We start from the raw sequence: 22,919 nt of genomic DNA on the forward strand, positions 1-22,919 counted from the left end.
TATTTGTTGGGAAACATTTAATAACTGCTTCTAATTCTTTAGGAGTTCTGGGGTTGTTTAGATGGTTTATCTGTTGCTGATTTACATGGTATTTGTCTAGAAAATTGTCCATTTCCTCCTGATTTTCCACTTTTGTTGAATATAGGGTTTTTTTTTGGTAGGATCTGATGATTTTTTGAATTTCTTCAGATTCTTTAGTTATGTCTCCCTTTCATTTCTGATTTTGTTAATTTGGATAGACTCTCTGTGCCCTCTGGTTAGTATGGCTCAGGGTTTTTCTGTCTTGTTGATTTTCTCAAAGAAAATACTCTTGGTTTAGTTGATTCTTTGTATAGTACTTTTTGTTTCTACTTGATTGATTTCAGCCCTCAGTTTGTTATTTCCTGCCTTTTACTCCTCTTGGGTGTATTTGCATTCTCTGTTTTAAAAGTTTAAGGTGTGCTCAATCTGTTTTACTGTTTCTTTTTGGTGGCATTCAGATCTATGAGTTTTCTTCTTTATGTCCCATAAGTTTCAGTATGTTGTGCCTTCATTTTCAAAAAATTCTAAAAAGTCTTTAATTCTTTATTTCTTCCTTGACCAAGTTATCATTAAGTAAAACATTGTTCAACTTCCATGTATATGTGGGCATTCTGTCATTTTTGTTGTTATTGAAGACCAGCCTTAGTCATTGGTGATCTGATAGGATGCATAGGATTATTATTATATTCCTATTATTATTATTATTATTATTATTATCTTGCATCTGTTGAATCCTGTTTTGTAGCTAGTTATATGGTCAGATTTGGAGAATGTACCATGAATTGCTGGGAAGAAGGTATATCCTTTTGTTTTAAGATGAAATGTTCTATAAATATCTGTCAAGTCAATTTGGTTAATAACTTCTATTAGTTTCAATATGTCTCTGTTTAATTTCTGTTTCCATGATCTATCCATTGATGAGAGTGGGGTGTTGAAATCTCCTACTATTATTGTGTAAGGTGCAATGTGTGATTTGAGCTTTTGATCTCATAAAACTGCAAAACTTCTGTAAGGCAAAGGACACTGTGGTTAGGACAAAACCCCAACCAACAGATTGGGAAAAGATCTTTACCAATCCTACAACAGATAGAGGCCTTATATCCAAAATAAACAAAGAACTCAAGAAGTTAGACCGCAGGGAGACAAATAACCCTATTAAAAAATGGGGTTCAGAGCTAAACAAAGAAATCACAGCTGAGGAATGCCGAATGGCTGAGAAACACCTAAAGAAATGTTCAACATCTTTAGTCATAAGGGAAATGCAAATCAAAACAACCCTGAGATTTCACCTCACACCAGTGAGAATGGCTAAGATCAAAAACTCAGGTGACAACAAAGGCTGGCGAGGATGTGGAGAAAAAGGAACACTCCTCCATTGTTGGTGGGATTGCAGACTGGTACAACAATTCTGGAAATCAGTCTGGAGGTTCCTCAGAAAATTGGACATTGAACTGCCTGAGGATCCAGCTATACCTCTCTTGGGCATATACCCAAAAGATGCCCCAACATATAACAAAGCCACGTGCTCCACTATATTTCATAGCAGCCTTATTTATAATAGCCAGAAGCTGGAAAGAACCCAGATGCCCTTCAACAGAAAATGGATACAGAAAATGTGGTACATCTACACAATGGAATATTACTCAGCTATCAAAAACAATGACTTTATGAAATTAAAGGCAAATGGTTTGGAACTGGAAAATATCATCCTGGTGAGGTAACAATCACAGAAAAACACACATGGTATGCACTCATTGATAAGTGGCTATTAGCCCAAATGCTTGAATTACCCTAGATTCCTAGAATAAATAAAACTCAAGACGGAGGATCAAATTGTGAATGCTTCACTCCTTCTTTAAAAGGGGAACAAGAATACCCTTGGCAGGGAAGAGAGAGGCAAAGATTAAAACAGACACAGAAGGAACACTCATTCAGAGCCTGCCCCACATGTGGCCTATACATATACAGCCATCCAATTAGACAAGATGGATGAAGCAAAGAAGTGCAGACCAACAGGAGCCAGATGTAGATCTCTCCTGAGAGACACAGCCAGAATACAGCAAATACAGAGGCGAATGCCAGCAGCAAACCACTGAACTGAGAACGGGACCCCCGTTGAAGGAATCAGAGAAAGAACTGGAAGAGCTTGAAGGGGCTTGAGACCCCATATGTACAACAATGCTAAGCAACCAGAGCTTCCAGGAACTAAGCCACTACCTAAAGACTATACATGGACTGACCCTGGACTCTGACCTCATAGGTAGCAATGAATAGCCTAGTAAGAGCACCAGTGGAAGGGGAAGCCCTGGGTCCTGCTAAGACTGAACCCCCAGTAAACTAGATTGTTGGGGGGAGGGCGGCAATGGGGGGAGGATGGGGAGGGGAACACCCATAAGGAAGGGGAGGGGGATTAGGGGATGTTTGCCCGGAAACCGGAAAGGAATAACTTTTCGAAATGTAAATAAGAAATACTCAAGTTAATAAAAAAAGAAAAAAAAAAAAAAAAAAAAAAAAAAAACACAAAGGTTTCTTTTATGATTGTAGGTGCCCTTGCATTTGGAGCATAGATATTTAGGATTGAGAGTTCGTCTTTGTGGATTTTTCCTTCGATGAATATGAATTGTCCTTTGCTGTCTTTTAAATCTTTGGTTGCAAGTAGATTTTATTCGATATTAGAAGGGGTACTCCAGCTTTTTCTTTGGGCCATTTCTTTTGAAGGTTGTTTTCTAGCCTTTTACTCTAAGGTAGTGCTGTCTTTGTCTCTTAGGTGTGTTTCCTGTATGAAGCAAAATGGTGGGTCCTCTTTACGTATCCACTCTATTAGTCTATGTCTTTTTCTTGGGGAATTGAGTCCGTTCATGCTAAGAGATATTAGGGAATATTGATTGTTTCTTACTGTTATTTTAGTGGTTAGAAGAGGATTTATGTTTGTGTGTCTCTCTTCTTTTGGTTAGGTTTCAATGAGATTAATTTCTTGCTTTTTTTAGGGTGTGGTTTTTCTCCTTGTGCTGAAGTTTTCCATCTATTATCCTTTGTAGGGATGGATTTGTAGAATGATATTGTGTCAATTTAGTTTTGTCATGAATATCTTGGTTTCTCCATCTATGTTAATTGAGAATTTTCCTGGATATGTTAGCCTGGGCTGGCATTTGTTTTCTCTTACGGTCTATATGACATCTGTCCAGGATATTCTAGCTTCTTTAGTGATAAGTCTGATGCAGTTCTTATAGGCCTGCCTTTGTATGTTACTTGATCTTTTTCCCTTTACTGCTTTTAATATTCTTTCTTCATTTTGTGCAATTGGTGTTTTGACTATTATGTGACAGGAGGAATATCTTTTCTGGTCCAAACTATTTGGAGATCTGTATGCTTCTTGTATGTTTATGGGCATCTCTTTCTTTAGGTTAGGGAAGTTTTCTTCTACAATTTTGTTGAAGATATTTACTGGCCCTTTAAGTTGGGAGTCTTTCCATATGTTTGATCTTCTCATCGTGTCTTGGATTTCCTGGATGTTTTGGGCTAGGAGCTTTTTGTGCTTTACATTATCTTTGAAGGCTGGGTCAGTGTTTCCTCTAGTATCTTCTACCCCTGAGATTCTCTCTTCTATCTCTTGTATCTGTTGGTGATACTTGTATCTATGACTCCTGATTTCTTTCCTAGGTTTACTCTCTCCAGCATTGTCCCCCTTTCTTTATTATTTCTATTTCCATTTTTAATCCTGGATGGCTTTGTTCAATTTCTTTACCTGTTTGGTTGTGTTTTCCTGTAATTCTTTAAGGGATTTTTGTTTTTCATCTTTATGGACTTCTACTTGTTTACTTGTGTTGTTCTGTATTTCTTTAAGGGAGTTATTTGTATCCTTCTTAAAGTCCTCCATAATCATCATAAAATGTGATTTTAAATATGTCTTGCTTTTCCAGTGTTTGTATATTTAGTATTTTCTTTGGTGGGAGAATTGGGCTATGATTATGCCATATATTCTAGGTTTCTGTTGCTTAGGTTCCTGTGCTTAGGTTCCTGATGTGCTCTTGCCATCAGGTTGTCTCTGGTATTAGCTTGCATTGCTGTCTCTGACAGTGGCTTGACTCTCCCCTAGGCCAGTATGTCAGCACTCCTGTAGACCTGTTTTCTTTCAGCTGGATCTGCAAACAGATAGCTCTGTTCTCAAGTGTGTAGGTGCTCCTGGAGTCTGGCTTTCAGCTCTCGGGTCAGGGAGAAACCCGAAGGTTATTCTCCCTGACTGCTCCTAGGTCCCTGTAAGCAGCGAGCACAGATGGCACTAAGTCTTTTGCTCTTGAGTCAGGAATATGGGCAGAAAGTAGAGGTTACCTCTGAGCTCTCAAGAGTGTCCCACTTCTGGGGGTCTAGGTCTCTGCCTCCCCTTGAAGCACACTTTTATAATTCTGATAACTACTTACTGTTCTCTGAACACAGAATATATTTATATCATTTAACTTTGTTAATATTGTTTGATCTGCTACCATGTCAAAGCCTATGTTCAAATGTTATTTTTCTCTCATAAAATATTTTCTGATCCTCCATATTAGGGTTTTCTTTTTCCACTTTTCCAGCATATTTTTTGTTTACTAAAACAAACCCTATGATTTCCTGCCTTATGTTCCTATGAGTCTTCCTAACATGTGTTGAGTAAGCACAGCCCCATAAGTATAGCAGTAATGTCTTTCAGTCTGTGTCCCCTGTTTCTTCAATTTTGTTTACCATGTGTAGCACATAGCATCGTCTGGACAGCTTATAATAAGTGGTATCTACACTAGTCTCTCTCTCTCTCTCTCTCTCTCTCTCTCTCTCTCTCTCTTTCTCTCTCTTTCTCCCTTCTCTCTTTTTATTTCTCTCTCTTTTATACCATGTGCTTCTAGTCCATATTGGAGTAAATCATAATGTTTCATTCTTGGAAATTATAGTTAATCACAAGTGCTAAGAAAACATTAAAACCAAGAGGAACATTGTTAATCCAATTTAGAAAATAGCCTCCTAGTAACAAAATGTGTTAACCTTTATAACTGTGAGAAAGACCTAGCACCAAATGATTCCTTTCATATTAAATACTATATAATGATTACTTAAATCTTAAAATTAAATTGAAATGATATAATAACCCCATACAGTCAAATTATCTAAAAGTTAAGAAATTCATGCCTCAAGGACACAAAATTCTCAGCTTTCTAAAGTTAAGTAAAGGAGTTGGAGCACAGTCTATACTCTGTACTCAAATTCTGAGTAGTTTCATAAAAATTAGAAAGAAAAACAAAAGTATAAACAAGGTAATAAGGAGAAATATGTGCAAAACTTTATATGACATTTGGTAGTTGTTCTGTTCCAAACATCTTTGAAAATTCCCACAATGTACATGCAATATGGGAAAGGCAATGATGTCTGATTGTGGAAATCTGGACAACTTACCACTGGTTTTATGAAATATGTTTATATAAAACAAAATTACAGAGAAGTTGATTCTTCCCCAAGAATCTATGCTTGCCTGTTGTGTCAGAAAGGAAGTAGCAGAGAAAGGGACTATCACAGGATAGAATGCAAAGATTTTGGAGTATGAAGAATGTAAAGTGAGGATAGAGGAGGCACTGTGCCCATAATTGTGCCCATGTTACAAAGATCTCAAAGATTCTACCAGGAACCACAACTCTGATGCAAGCACAAGAAGGTCTTTTTTCAAGCTGGAGCTTGGGTCACAAACCTTCCTGGAGGAAAGGGATAGGAGTAACCCCCAAATCTAGGTGAAATGAGTTTATAAAGAAAACAAAAACAAACACAAGGTGGAAGGAGGGGTTTCCTAGCCTTGGCATTACATGAGAGGGAAAAGAACTGTTGGTCTTTAAGCTAATTGGTTTATAGCACCTGGTTAAACAAAAAGGAGGAAGCATACATCAAAATGGAACATGTTGACCTGGGAAAGGCTTATGTTTTCTTAGCCCACTCTCTTGTTATCACCTAGCTGCAGGTGTTGTGTTTATTTTGCTACTGTCAGATGATTTTTTATCAGACCTCAAGGGTGGGGACCATGCCTCTCTAAGGGCAAGTTAACTTAGAATGAAGTCTTAAAAACAAAACAGAGTTTATTCTGCTACCTCAGTTCCTTCACCCAGAACCATGATGAATAGTTATTTCTAACTATTTCTTTAGATCTCTATTTGAGTGCTGAATTTATTCCACAGAAAATCCTTTAAATGGGTGTTAGGAAGCAAAGACAAAGATTTTGATACTTATTTTGTGTTTGGTTTATAAAACTACAACAAATTTTTACCAAAGATAACTTCAAAAATAGCAAGTGGGAAAATGTAAGAAAGAAATACTCCTATTATCAATGGAATGTTGATGATCAGTAGGTTGTACAAGGAAACAGGTAAGTTACCTTTCTTTTAGTTCTTGTTCCTTGATAGAATTTACTGTTCTTCCCTCATGAATATCAGTTTCCTACTATCTTAGCTGTAGTGAGAATTTTGATTTCTTATAAAACAAACACACAAACAAACAGAAATAGTATAAAAATATGTTTTTGTTTTCAAACATGAGTGGGAAATGGGACTGTTTCAGATTGTCCACTGCAGCTGACTCTGATTTGACTCATGATCTAGCAGGGGAGAGATTTTGCTAGCATTATGTGGTTTCTGTGATTGTGTGACCATTGGAATTCTGGGCAGTTTCCAGAGCTTATATAAATGCTTGGTCCCAAGAAGTTGGTGGGTTTTTCATTGGAGATTGGTTGCTGTTGGTTATTGTTGATTGTTGTTGATTGTTGTTAGTCAGTTTGTTAAGTAGTCTTGAGCCAAATGAAACAAGAAATTATATATCCTCACAGTGAAGATCAAACTTGTCCCAAGTAACTTGAAACCCTCATCAGCAGAAAGTAGGCTAACTATGCAATCATACCCTTTTTTTTTCTATTCTTTTTTCTCTCTTATCTATTATTAAGGAGTTTAGAGGGTAGAAAATGGGGTGGAGAAAGGTGGAAGAAAAAGAACCCATAAAATAGCAAACACCAGCTAAACTTAACTGCATTTTTGTTTTTGTGACAAAACTTTCTGACTAAAGCAGCTTAAGAAAGAAATAGTTTGGTTCACAACTCCAGATAATAGTTTATCATTACAGAGAATTCAAGGAAGCAGCTTCATATATTATATTCAAAGTTAATATAACAGCCCAATTAATTAGTGCACACATCCTGGTATGCAGTTTTCTTTAAGTTTGAACAGTTCAAAATCTCTTGCTAAGGAAAGGATTGCACCATCAGAATGAGAGTCTTCCTTCCTTAATTAACATAATCAAGATAATTCCTCATGAACAAGCCAGCGGGCCAACCAAATCTAGATAATTTCTCATTGAGACTCCATTCTTTGGTGATTCTAAATTGTGCAATGTTAACAATTTAAATTGAGCTTTTGGTCTCCTAATGTTTAAATATAAATTTTAGAATTAAATAAATTAAATAAATTTTAGAATTGACATTTTAGTAGATTACATACAAATTGGTTCACTTAATTTTATAAGAGAATATAATAACTCACAAGATAACTTCCACCCCTCTCAAACCATTAGTAATGAGGCCTGGCCTAGAACTCTCATCAGCTGCCCTAACTCCTGAAGCATTCTTCTCATGATTCACTGCTTCCCATAAGTACTGACAAATTTAGCTGTTCCAGAACAGTGTCAGCACACAGAGTCTTTGTAAGTCACCTTTATTTTCTCAAATATCTTATCTCTTTCTGATTCCTCATTGCTGGTACAAGCTATTTGTAATCTGTAGACCAAGGAAAAATATAAAAGGTCCCTATCCTAATTTGACCTTTAGTTATGTATCCTTTTTCTCTCTCCTGCTTCTGGTTCTTTCAATCATTTTCTCTCAATCAGGTCTTGGGATTTGAGAACACTGAGTTGTTTTTGCTGCTTGAGCTTGTGTCCTTTACCTAACAGATGATTCTTGTTCATTATTAATTCATTTGATTGACAGTGTTAGGAATAATACACGTTATTTTTTACAATTCTTGGAAAAGCAAGTCCTGGCAAGGTAGTTTGGATACTGTAGGATGCTGTGTTACTTGATAAATTACTGCTGTAATAGAATAACATAACCAAGGCAACTTATAGAAGGATGAGTTTACTTGAGGTTAAGGTTCCAGAATGTTAATTGTGAGGAAGCATACTATGGTGGCAGGCATGACTGTTGGGCCAGGGAGCTAAGAGGGACAGTGTGAAGTAGAGAAAGAAAACTGTAAATATGGGATGTGCTTTACTCTCATAACCTTTAATGACCTACATTCTCTTGCAAGGCTGTATCATTTATGCTTCCTCAAACAGTGCCACGAACTGGGTACAAAGTATTTAAATTCCTGAGGCCATGTGGAGGCACTTCTAACTCAAACAATGACATTGAACAGTTACAATCTATGTGTTCTAAATTTCATTTTAACAAGAATTATTAACATATCCATAGTCTCATTAATTTTCTGGTTAAGTTCGAGTTAGTTGTACATCTTCACTTACTATTTCCTGTTCTAATAATGGGAATTAACTCTGCTATTAAACTATGACACAATATTGATTAAAGATGTTGGACTTTAGAAATATATAAGCAACATTTAATATTTTTGTTATTATTGCTAATTATAATTATTGCCATTACTATTGATATTTCTCATTACTATTGATATTACTATTGAGTTGCTCTTTCTTCTAACACATTAGCATTTCATAATGATAAATTCCAGCATTTCTATGATGTTTTAATGGACAATTTTGTTCATATTATAAATTTTCATCATCGATATTTAGAATTGCTTCTTCAGCACTCCCTCAAACAATTAACGGTCACAAATGAAGCAGTTGAAGACTCAGGATAAGATGTCTCGTTATCCATTCAGTCATAATTGAATAGTGGAAACATTGAATACAACATGTTTTATTGCTGAATGCAATTTTCAGCTTTTCCTCAAAAGTTTTGTAACACCTAAACAAAATAGGATTGCACTTAAGAAAACAGACCATCTTGTGCCTTCATTGCATGTATCGCTATGGAGAAATCCTCTTGTTAAAAGAGAAAGGATTTCCTCTTTAAGCACTTCATATTAAAGCTGGTGATAAACAAATGGTATTTTTTAGTTATAACAAATTTCCTGGCAATGAACAAATAAGAAGGAAATTGAAAGAGAAAAACTTTACCACTCATCAATGAGTTTCTTTTTTTACCCAAATTGCTTAAGCCAATATGAGTACAGTGTTTTCACATTTAAAAGCAAGAATATATTCTGTACTTCTTTGAGAGAAAGGAAAATGCTGAATGAAAAACAATTTCTAAGCATCAGTAAGTGTTTTAATTTAAATGGAATGCTGTTGTGATTATGGTATGTGCCTCAGTGTTTCCATACTTCCTTAAGAAATATATGAAAAGAAAAATTCCTAATGTTTGAAATGTTCTCTCTGAAGATTAAATTTTCCTTGGATATTTAGATCACCAAAACATGAATAGATGTCTGTCACACTGAACTTTAAATCTGTGAGTTGCTTAAACACAGAACATGATATTATATTACTACAAAATATAACAACTGTATGGTATACTTATTTACATTCCTCTTAGATGCACACACTTTTCCCAATCTAAAGAAAATCAGACAAGGCATACATCTTGCAAGAAATTTGAAGGTAGGAAGTGGCTCATCTGTATTTAAACACCAAAGCTCGCACTTTCCTTCTTTATCCACTCCAAAGAAGGACTAATTCTGATTCATTCTCTGTCAGTGATTATAGACTAAATGGCCACAATTATGTTGCTGTATATGAATGTGGTGTTTGATGAATGTAACTACAACAATCACAAAGCAATAGAAAGAAGAAGAAAAATGTGGTAAACTGTCATTTTTAAAATTGCCACATTGAAACAAAATTATAACATACATACTGTGAAAGATAAAAATTGCCCACTAGATAAGATTTGTGGAAGAGAAATTTTTATTATAAATGAGAATAACTTGATATTTCCTTTCAATTACACAAATCAATGATTGTATTTATTGCTTAGAATATGTCTAGGCCATAGGGACACAAGCCATATTTTATTTAACAAGTACAAAGATATATGTATTATAAAGGGGATAAACTGGATAATGAAAAGTTCACATATTCATTTAGAACCTGAACTTCAACATTTGATGTTGGCTCATAAAAGAACTTGAAAACACTTAAACTCTTTTCTTTAGACAACTATCTATTGGGTCTTTATCATCTTACAAAGTGTATTTTTCTTCAACCAGTGACTTCCCCATAAAGTCTGTTTTCTTGAGTTGGAAATCCTTTTCCCTGATGGAATTGGGAGGGGAAGCACAGAAGGGTAGTAGCTGTCCCTGTTGCTCAGATTTACATATGAGGCCATTGTCTCAATCAGTGATTCTACCATCTGTACTGTGCTGAGGGGTAAAATCACAAGTATGCCAGCATCCTCAGGCCTACCACCTGCTTCACCATGAAAAGAGCTCTTAAAGTCAACTATGTGTTCATTCCAAATATGACAAGGAAGAAAGAACACATATCTAGGATACTAAGATTGGATTACTAAAAAGAAGGGGAAAGGGATGAATAAATAAATAAATGAGTAAATAAAATGTTCAAAGCCAAGAATGTTTGGCATGTGCTAAAATTTGAATTTGTGGGTTAGTTTAACCTGGGTTCCTGTATCTTTAGATAATGAAGAATTTTTATTGGCGGCAGATCACTTTAAGATGGGAAAATTATATATAACATAGTAACCGAAAGAGATAAAAATCTTTCCTTCAGAAGTGTAGGAAAATAATGATTACTGATGTATGTGTTACACACATTATGTGTATACCTCCCTATTTTCTCATATATAGAAATATGTAACCATATGTGGCCTAAAAAGACCAATCCAAGCCAGCCAACTACACAGTGAAACATGGTGTGCAATGAAATAAAACAAAACAAAAGATAAAACCAGTTGGAAATATTTTCATTGTGTACATAATATTTTTACTTTCTTAATATAATCTTCCATTAGCATTTTCAACAAATGGTGCTAGTTCAACTGGAGGTCAGCATGTAGAAGAATGCAAATCCATCTATTCTTATCACCCTGTACAAAGCTTAAGTCAAAGTGGGTCAAGAACCTCCACATCAAACCAGATACACTCAAACTAATAGAAGAAAAAATGGGGAAGAGTCTCGAACACATAGGCACTGGGAAAAATTTCCTGAACAAAATATGCTCTAAGATCAAGAATCGAAAAATGGGCCCTCGTAAAACTGCAAAGCTTCTGTAAGGCAAAAGACACTATCATTAGGACAAAATGGTAACCAACAGATTGGGAAAAAATCTTTACCAATTCTACATCTGATAGCGGGCTAACATCCAAAATATACAAAGAACTCAAGAAGTTAGACTGCAGAGAGCCAAGTAACCCTATTAAAAATGGGGTACAGAGCTAAACAAAACATTCTCAGCTGAGGATTAGCGAATGACCAAAAAGCACCTAAAGAAATGTTCAACATCATTAGTCATCAGGGAAATGCATATTAGAACAACCCTGAGATTCCATCTCACACCAGTCAGAATGGTTTAGATAAAAATCTCAGGTGACAGCAGAAGGTGGCAAGAATGTGGAGAAAGAGGAACACTCCTCTATTGTTGGTGAGATTGCAAACTGGTACAACCACTCTGGAAATCAGTCTGGAAGTTCCTCAGAATATTGGACATTGCACTACCTGAGGACCCAGCTATACTGCTCTTGGGCAAATAACCAAAAAAATGCTCCAACAAATAACAAAGACACATGCTCCACTATGTTCATAGCAGCCTTATTAATAATAGCCAGAAGCTGGAAAGAACCCAGATGCCCTTCAACAGAGGAATGGATTAAAAATGTGGTAGATCTACACAACGGAGTACTACTCTGCTATCAAAAACAATGACTTCATGAAATTCACAGGCAAATGGAATGAACTAGAAAATATCATCCTTGAGTGATGTAACTCAATCACGGAAAAACACACTTGGTATGCACTCATTGATAAGTGAATATTAGCCAAAAAGCTCGAATTACTCAAGATGCAATCCACAGACCACAGGAAGCTCAAGAAGAAGGATGACCAAAATGTGGATGCTCCCACTCCTTGAAAGGAGAAAAATATCCATAGGAGGGGATATGGAAGCAAAGTTTAGAACAGCAACTAGGAAAGGCCATTCAGAGCCTGCCCCACATGTGGGTCATACATATACAGCCACCACAGCTAAATAAGATTGATGAAGCTAAAAAATGCATGCTGAAAGGGACGGGATAGAGATCTCTCCTGAGAGACACATCCAGAGCATGTCCAATACAGAGGTCAATGCTAGCAGCAAACCACTGAACTGAGAACAGGACTTTCTTAGGGGGAATTAGAGGAAGGATTGAGAGAGGTGAAGGAGCTTGCAACCCCATAAAAACAACAATGACAACCAACCAGATCTTCCAGGGACTTAACCACTACCAAAGACTAAGCATGGACTGACCCAGGGCTCCAACTGCATATGTAGCAGAGAATAGACTTGTTGGAGCACCAGTGGAAGGGGAAGCCCTTGGTCCTGCCAAGGTTGGACCCCCAGTGCAGGGGGATATGGGGAGGGCAGTAAGGGAAATGGATGGGAAGGCGGAGGGGATGGGGGCTTAAGAACAGGAAACAGGGAGGAGAAATAATATTTGAAATGTAAGTAATACAATGTATCTAAATTAAAAAAAAATGTATAACTGGAGAAATTGAGGATTTGTAGGCTTTTCTCCATCCACCTTGGCATGAAAAAAAATCATTTTTTAATCTAATGAACTGTAATATTGTTAGTGTCACAGCTAAGATTCTGTTTCCAAATTCAAGGTAATGAGAATTTCTGTCTAAGATTTTTCCTATAAGCTGTGTTTTATTTCTTTTTCCAAGTAATCTCTCCATTGTCAGTTAGTCATATATACATATAATATACATATACAAACACATACATATACTTATATAGTGAGGTTTTACATATGGTGTATTTTTGACATTGCATAGTGATATTTTTGTATATTTGTACCAGCATTATACTATTTTTACAACCATAGTCTCTTCATTAATTATGGAATTGGAAGGTGTGAGGGGGTGGGGTGGTGGGGAGTCATAAGCATTTCTTTTTCTTTTCCTCACTTATTTTAAGTACTTGCGTTCCCTTCCAATTCTACATAGCAAGAAGATCCAAATGCTTATGACGCATAGAATTGCATTTGGAGTACACTAGGATCTTGATACACATTTATTTTCTGTTTTCACGTACCAACGGTAAATTACAGTCTGAAAATTTTTAAATTAAAATTCCAAAAATAACAAACAACTAGTTTTAACATAATTCTAGCTAACATGATGAAATCCCATACACTCCAATCTGACTGGTTAACACACCACTCATTTGTATATGGACTGTATTTATTATACAAGTCTATTGTCTCTCAGATGCCATCTTGCTTACCAGATATGTGACTACCCTCTCAGATCTTATACTATACAATTAACCTATATTTTACTTAGAGAACAGAGATAAAAACACATGCAGGTGCTAAAATTTACAAGGTGCTTCTCTATCAACAGAAGAAAGCACTCCACAATACATTTTCTAAAGACTGTATAACCAAGTTATTATTTTTATACTTTTTATATTATTTTATAACTGAGAAGTATTTTGGGGCCTAATATTAAACCTATCCTGGAGAATGTTCTATGTGTACTTGAAAATAATGATTGCTGTTAATGTTGGGTGAGTTGTTTTAGATATGTCTGTAGCCCTAGCTGATTCATTGTGCTGTACAAGTAATCTATTCCCATATTGATCTTCTGCCTAGACATTCTATCTATCGTTGAAAGGAATATATTGATGTCTCCAGCAATTATTATAGAAATGCCATTTCTCCCGTCATTTCTGTCAATCTATATTTCATACTTTGGGGGAGTAGTTTTGTTTGATGTATATGTTTTAATTGATATACCCTTTCGAGAAATTACAACAGGTCAATATACAAAATCTATATTGTCTTTTGTAACCCTTTAAACATAAAGCATATTTCACCTAACCATCTTATGGCTATGCTAGTTCTTTTTTGATTACTATTTGCATATAGTATATATTTTAACCATTCTTTTTATTTATTTGTATTTTTAAAAATAAACATGAGACTTCTATGGATAGCAGGAAGTACATCAGACTTTTTTTTTTACCATTGTGTCAATCACTGTCTTTGGATTGGAAATTTTCACCCATTTCATTTAAAGCATTCCAATCTGTATCTCTCTCTCTTTTTTTTTCACAAGTGAGGCTCACTTTACATTTGTATTATTTCTTCCTCAATTTCTCATGTGGACTTACACTGTTATGCCCAGCACTGAAGTAGTTATTGAGAATGATTGACTATTTTATAATTTTCTTCTTTATATCTTTTCAAAAAGTTGTCTGCAAGTATGTCTGTGTACCGAAGGTGTGCCTTATGCCAGAGAAAGCCACAAGAGTCCATTGCATGCCTTAGAACTGGAAATAGAGTCAGTTGTAGGATACCAGGTGAATAGTGAGAAGCAAACTTGAATCCTCCAGAATAGTTGTCAGCGGTTTTAACTGCTGAGACATGTTTCTGTCCAGTCTCCTGTTTCCTGTATATGTTTCCCTTACATTTGAGGTAATATCTTGTTTTTTGTTTAATTAATTAGTCATAAAAGAGCTGCGTGTGTGTGTGTGTGTGTGTGTGTGTGTGTGTGTGCTTCTTAAATATTTTTGGTTTTCATAAAGGTTACATGTCAAATGTTAAATTGATAATAACTTACTTTTAACAGCCTACTACATTCATTCACAATTGCAGGTTCAACTTCTGTTGTTACTTTCGCAAGATCTTTACAGACTTCATTTGAATCATTTATATTATTCTTTGTTATGCTTCTCAATTTTGCATCATTTATGTAATTTTAAAGGTACTATTTCTACTTTTGTGAATATCATGTCTTGAAATTTTCTGTAGTCTAATTTTTATTACGATGTTATATAATTTGATAAATATCAGGTATTCAGGATTTTACTCTAAAATAAAATCTCAAAGATACAGATTACTAATCTGAATTACTAGATGCTTTGACAAATTTCATATAATCAAGGTTTAAAAGAGACTTGCTAATGAATTATCCTTTCCCAGGTTTATTGTCTATTAAATGTAATTTCTTAGCCATTTCTTACATTCTCTTATTATATACAGCAAGTGAATGAATTATTGTACATGGTAAATTTAAACAATAGCAAAGAAGAAATGGAATTCAAATTACAAGGAACATAGCATAAATTTCTTTTAGAATTATCTTACATAGAGAAATCACTAATATGAGCATACTGCTGTTAGAATATCATTGATATTTATATTACTGACTTTCTAAAACAAGAAGTGCTTTATTTCTCAGTTTCTCTGTATATGAATTCATTATTATATTTGATTCTATGTAAAAGAATATTCGTACTCATCTCTAGCATATTTCCTGAAATATACAGTAAGAAGAATTTAAAATATTCATTATCATGTTATAATCAGTATCTAAAATAGAACTTATAAACCTGTCAATCTGAGTCTTTGTTAACATGAAAACATTCCTAGATTTTGTTTAACTAGCAAACACCAAATCTGAATGATTTTAAGATTAAAGTAATGAATGAATCAGATAGAGTCTCATGAGTTTTGTAAATAAAAAAAAGGACTCTTTGTCATCTTTGTACTTATGGATATGAATTTTAAGACTCACTGTTAAGACTTTATTAGTTGTGACATAATACAAACACTCATTTTTGAATTTTTTTTTATGTTTTTGCATCTTTTGTGAATAATGGATGGTTGGGAATTCTGATATTCCTAAAGAATTCATTAGTGATATTCCAAACTCACTACCCATGTGCCAACTTGGTTTAAGAGAACTTGACACAAGGAAAAGTCATTTTAAAGGCAGAACCTGAGATTGAGAAGATGACTCTGTAAGGTCAGGCTACAGGGTATTTACATAATGAGTGATTGATGGTGGAGAGCCCAGCCTATGTTGTGAGAGACCACCTTTGAGCAGGTGGTTCTTGTTTCTACAGGAAAGCAGCCGTGACATGCAAATTAATAAGCATATTTCTCACAGACTGTATCAGCTCCTGCCTCTATGTACTTGTCCTGTTTGAGACCCTATCCTGACTTGCTCCAGTGATGGACTGTTACCTGTAGGTTAAACAAATATATCCTTCCTCAAGTTGATTTGTGCATGAAGTTCCATCAGTGCATAGTCACTCGAACTAAGACACCATACATAAAAGAAATCTATATGAATAGTCAAATTCTGGTGTTAGAGTTAACCCCATAAATTTGTGTCAGGAAGCATATGAGGCAGCTATTAGTAATTATAAGGAATTTCTACCTTTTAATTATTTGTAAAAAAATAAACAGGTATAAGGAAATTAGATAAAGCCCATTTTTCAAAACAAAGCTGCTTCAATCTGTGCATATTAAATGTAGCCTGTAAAAGACACAGTGCTTTTTTTCTAAAGTGTCACCTAGAGACCCAGTGCAAGGATCATAGGAATTGGTGTCATGGACTGAAGAAAATTAGCCCCATAGACTCTAACCTTCTTGGAATACGTGCATCCTTGTTGGAGGATATGTGTCACTAGGGGTGAAATTTTAGGATTCAAACACTCAAGCCAAGCCCAGTATGACTCTCTGCTGTCTTTTGATCCACATGAGCACCGCCTCTGCCTGTGAGCAACCACATTTCTCATCCTGATGATAATGATCTAAGTCTCTGGAACCATAACTCAGTCCCAATGAAGTGTTTAAAAGAGTTGCTATGCTCATGATGGCTCTTTAATGCAATAGAAACCATAAGTAACATAATGTTTCTTTTTTATTTTAATTACATTTTCAATTTGTAACATGATCATTAATGGATTTATGCATCTGTTCACTGGTTTAATGGGTACAAAGGGTTTATAAAGAGTTTGTGTCTTTCTTGTTAAAAATGGCAAAGCCTTTAACTTTAAGAATGAAAATGTATGCTTTAAGTGTCCTACATATAAACTTCAGGAAACTACCAAACACAACATACGGAACTATATATAAATCCTATAATTTGAAAACATCAGGGAAGGTTTTGAGACACTGATACCTGCTGATTTAGAATATCTCCTCTTTTCCTCTTCAGTCCTATTTATGAACAAGTAATGAATATTATACTGTGTGAGGAACTTGGGATAAAATGATGAAAAACAAATGAGGTCCTGAATTTTTTTAAACAAAATTAATACAATAAAACTTCATGCTTCATTCTTAATAATTGTGTTTTAAAGTTTTAATGTTATTGATGTCATTTTTTTTTGTTAATATGAATCAATATGCTTGAGCTAGAAGAGGCATTTGTTGTTCATCTATAGACATTCATGTTCATCCCATTACAGAAAGAGAATAAACATAGTCTTTCAAACACAGTGACTGCCCATGTGATATGGCTAGACTCTAGTCTCTTACCTTCTTCTTTGCCTTTCTTTATCATGACTGGGATTCTCCACTCTCATCATTTTCTCCCACCAAGGGCAAGTTAGAGAAATGGCCACCAAACTATCCTGACTAATAAATTTTGGAAACTGTACAAATGAATATTTGTTTAGGTTTTTTTCCATCTTTATTAAATTGAGTATTTCTTATTTACATTTCAAATGTTATTCCCTTTCCCAGTTTCCAGGCTGACATTCCCCTAACTCCTCCCCCTTCCCTTCAATATGGGTGTTCCCTTCCCCATCCTCTTCCCATTACCGCCCTCCCCCCAACAATCACGTTCACTGAGGGTTCAGTCTTGGCAGGACCAAGGGCTTCCTCTTCCACCAGTGCCTTTACTAGGCTATTCATTGCTACCTATGCAGTTGGAGTCCAGGGTCAGTCCATGTATAGTCTTTGGGTAGTGGCTTAGTCCCTGGAAGCTCTGGTTGTTTGGCATTGTTGTTCATATGGGATCTCAAGCCCCTTCAAGCTCTTTCAGTCCTTTCTCTGATTCCTTCAACGGGGGTCCAGTTTTCAGTTCAGTGGTTTGCTGCTGGCATTCGCCTATGTATTTGCCATATTCTGGCTGTGTCTTTCAGGAGAGACATCTACATCCAGTTCCTGTCAGCCTGCACTTCTTTGCTTCATCCCTGTTATCTAGTTTGGTGGCTGTATATGTATGGGCCACATGTGGGGCAGGCTCTGAATGGGCGTTCCTTGAGCCTCTGTTCTAAACTTTGCCTCCCTATTCCCTCCCAATGGTATTCTTGTTCCCCTTTAAAGAAGGAGGGAAGCATTCACATGTTTGGTTTTTTTAAAATGCTGTTCAATGCTATTAACATCCTACTACATGGCACATATTAACTCAGTGATGTTCACAATCTCAAATGTTTTTTTTTTCTTCTTCTAATAGTGTTTTGAAAAACAGAATAATCAAATCAGTCTAATCCTGATACATATGAGCAGTACTTCTGTCTTCAATGGAGACTGATATATCCATGAATACAGTACAGTAGTTTATGAAGCCATACAACCAACTAACTAAAAAGTTCCTGTCAGAGCAAAGTAGAAAAAATTTAGGAAGTTATGGTTTCTCCTCTGTACTCAGAAAATGGAGAAGAATAGTGTGTAAAAAACCAGTGACCTCAGCAGATTCCTTAGGACTGGAAAACTTCAACACAACTAAATGTAACTTGTAGAATTTTTTATGTTTTTAGAAAGATTTTTGAAGTTATTTGTAATATTTATTCCTAAATTTTTGCTCTTATCATGTTTTTTCTATTAATAAAAACATTTGGCGAAGGAAGGATATAAATTTTAAACTCAGGATAAAAGTGATTTCCTCTAAAGGAAATCAGATATTTTTGTTCAAATTTATATAATTAGACCATTTTAAAACAAGGTAACATTTGTTCTTTTGAATAGTATAAAAATTATTTGATACTCATGTCATTTCTCAGAGATATCATTCTATTTTAAAACTATATTACAGTCATCAAAAACTGTCTAATTTTAATGGTTTATATAAACATTCATATATTTTTGGCAAGTCTTATTATATAAATATAATTTATTTTAATATATTATTTAATTCTTATGCATGTATATGTATCTGAGTGTATGTATACACCATGTATATTCAAGAGCCAGCAGAAATCAAAATAGGGTGTTGGAGTCCTAAAACAGAATTTTAAGCTGTTTTAAGCCGCAATGTGGATGCTAGTAAACAAATCTATGTTCTTTTTAAGAACAAAAATATTCTTTCCAATTAAACCATCGGCTCAGTACTAATATTTTCAAAGCTATGTGTATTGTGTCAACCCAAAAGTTCATTTACTTAGTGATTTCTACAAGTAGCCATTTATCATATAATTGTGTTCATAATAAATACATTTTGAGGCTTCTCATAGAAACTGTGGGCTATTAAACAAAAGTCCCCTCATGGTATATCTCCTTCAGTGGTGGGTCAGGAGTTTGCCATAGATTCCTATCATCAAACAATGAAGATTCTTTCCATTCCCTTTGGTTACCCAGAAGAACTAGATAATAAGATCACATTGCTGAAGATACCACGAAGACTGAATTAATGATATAGAAAAATTAAGTAGTGACTGAAGAGATGTTTTCCTTCATCTGACTAGCTTTCATACTTTTGAAAGGTGCTCTTGGAATATTTGAAGAGAAAAATGTATTAATGGTATTGACTAGCCATAAGACCTATGAACTAGAAATCTACCGTTCTAGGTAAGATATGCCCATTTGTGCAATAGTGGCAGTATTGCTATTGCAGTAACCAAGTGGTCTCTGATTAGATTTGAGACCTGCTTCAGAGAAGAGAACTCCTCATCCTGTAAAGTTTATAAGAAAAAAAAAAACACGGACAAGGGATCATGAATACTGCTCTTTGGCAATTTACAACATCACATTGTTTCAAAGTATATATGCTTAATCTCACAGAAAAAAAAACCTTAATCAGAGAAGCTTTTATTTCCCGTGAAAGGTGGTAATGCAGAGATTCATGGCTGAAAGGATACTGACTTTACATGTCAGAAAAGTGCCTAGCCCAAAAGAGAAATTATATTACAAATTCTGAAGCTTAAGACACACTGGAGAAATGGGGATAGAAAGGATGGATGTAAGATCAGAAAGGAAGGGGGAAGGGCTGCAAACTATCATCTCCTTAGGCAGACACAGTCATTGCAGTCCAGAACTCACAGCAGCTGAGGATGCTTAAACTGAGTCTACATAAGAATGAATCCGTCAGAAATCAGCCCTGCATAAAAAAGGGGTTCAATGGGCCTGACCTCTTACTGTTGAACTACTTGCTAGAAAGAGATTAGGGAGAAAAGCAATGATTGCTGACCCTGTGGTATTGTAAATGGTGCTGGTTAAACTAAATGTATCCTATGCATTTTCAAAAGAGTTTCAAAATGACCTAAATGTACCTACAAGTACTTCTACAAATTTAAGTAGACTAAATATGTGTAAAAATAATTAGCCTTAAAATACCCTAAATATATTCTCTGCAATGTTCAAATTTACATGTTTAAAACTACAACTATTTAACTTGTGTAATTGTCTTTCTCCACTAACTCTACAATCGCAACAAAAGTATCTACTTAATTTGATGAAAATTAGTGATTAATAGGTCAGATAAAGGCTTTGAGTTAGTCATTGCAACCACGATTGACCAAAACAGATGAGGCAGTATGAAAATGTACAATGTTGAGATTCCGCATTGTCAACAGGAACACTGTGTACTCATTAGACTCACCTAGCAATTCTGTCGATTCTGAACTCTACTTTTAATGAGATACAGCTACTAGAATTCTCACTAAGAGTCTCTCCATTTGCAAATCACTTGTGAGATAATATGACCATATTTTATTTTCATTTTGTATTGTGAAAACTTTTACCAAAAGGAACAGAATTGTTACAAAAACTAAACAATAAAGAACAAATTTAGAAAAAAGAAACAATAAGACTTTAATCAAAATTAAAATATAAAAAGCATTTTAAGATATTATATAAATTATTAAAGAACTCAAATGCTTAAGGCACATATTGTTTGCAGTAGAAGCACTAGAAACTGTACATACATTGTCTTTCTATATAAACCATGATAACATGGTAAACCATGGTAAACAAATACATAATTTTCTTCTGTTCAGATATAGATATATTTACTACACGATTACTTTATATATATACCCATTCACACACTTGTGCACAAACATGCGTACACACACACACACACACACACACACACACTTGTCAAACATTAGTAGACAACTAAAATATCTCCATAAATCTCTCAGAGACAATAGACTATTTCCCCTATGGGATTTATTGTACAAGATGATGATTTAGTAAAACCATTTGCAAATACATATATCATGAACTATAACCTTACTCATGACCTTGTGACATTTCTATCTTCTGTTTTTCATTTTTTTAATTTTTTTCTTTTACTGGATATTTTCTTTATTTACATTTCAAATGTTACCCCGTGACCTGGTTGACCCTCTGTAAATCCCTATCCTGTCCCTTCTCCGCATGTTTCTATCAGGGTGTTCCCCCACCCACCCATGCACTCCCTCCCTTCTCCCCACCCTGGCATTACCCCTGTATTGCAGCATTTGGCCTTCAGAGGACCAAGGGCCTCTTCTCACACTGATTTGCAAATATATGAGGCTGTAAGCCATATATGAGGCTGTAAGCGTCATTGAACATTTCCTCATGTGCTTCTTGGCTATTCCATATTCCTCAGCTGAGAATTCTTTGTTTAATAGTGTTATTAGATTCTTTGGAGTCTAAGTTCTAGAGTTCTTTCTATATATTTGACATAGCCATCTATTGGCTGTAGGATTGGTAAAGAAAATTTCCCAATCTATTGGCTGCCATTTTGTCCTATTGACATTGTCCTTTCCTTATAGAAACTTTGCAATTTTCTGAGATCCCATTTGTTGATTCTTGATCTTAGAGCATATTCCATTGGTATTCTGTTCAGGAAAATTTCCCCTGTACCTATGTGTTCATGGCTCTTCCCCCATTTTCTCTTCTATTAGTTTCATTGTATCTGGTTTTATGTGGAGGTCCTTGATCCACATGGACTTGAGCTTTGTACAAGATAAGAATGAATTGATTTGCATTTTTCTATGTGCTGGATGACAGTTGAACCAGCACCAATTGTTGAAAATACAGCCTTTTCCCCCCACTGGATGGTTTTAGCTCCTTTCTCAAAGATCAAGTGACCATAGATATATGTGTTGATTTCTTGATCCTCAATTCTATTTCATTGATCCTCCTGTCTGTTTCTGTACTAATACCATACAGTTCTTATCATGATTGCTTTGTAATAGACCTTGAGGTCACTTATAGTGATTCCCTAAGAAGTTCGTTTATTGTTGTGATATTTTTCATTATCATGGGTTTTTTGTTATTTCAAATGAAGTTGCAAATGGCTCTTTCTAACTCTATGAAGAATTGAGTTGGAATTTTTATATGGATTGCATTGAATATGTAGATTGCTCTTGGTAAAATGGCCCTTTTTAATATATTAATACTCTCAATCCATGAGCATGTGAGATATTTCTATTTTCTGAGATCTTCAATTTCTGTCTTCAGAGACTTGAAGTTCTTGTCATACAGATCTTTCCCTTGCTTGGTTAGAGTCACACCAAGGTATTTTATATTATTTGTGACTATTGTGAAGAAAATTGTTTCCCTAATTTCTTTCTCAGAATGATTAACCTTTGAGTAGAAGAAGACTAATGATTATTTTAGTTAATTTTAAATCCAGCAACCTTACTAATGATGGTCTTT

This window comes from Rattus rattus, chromosome 10, assembly GCF_011064425.1.
Source record: "Rattus rattus isolate New Zealand chromosome 10, Rrattus_CSIRO_v1, whole genome shotgun sequence".
In the NCBI taxonomy this organism is placed as follows: domain Eukaryota; kingdom Metazoa; phylum Chordata; class Mammalia; order Rodentia; family Muridae; genus Rattus; species Rattus rattus.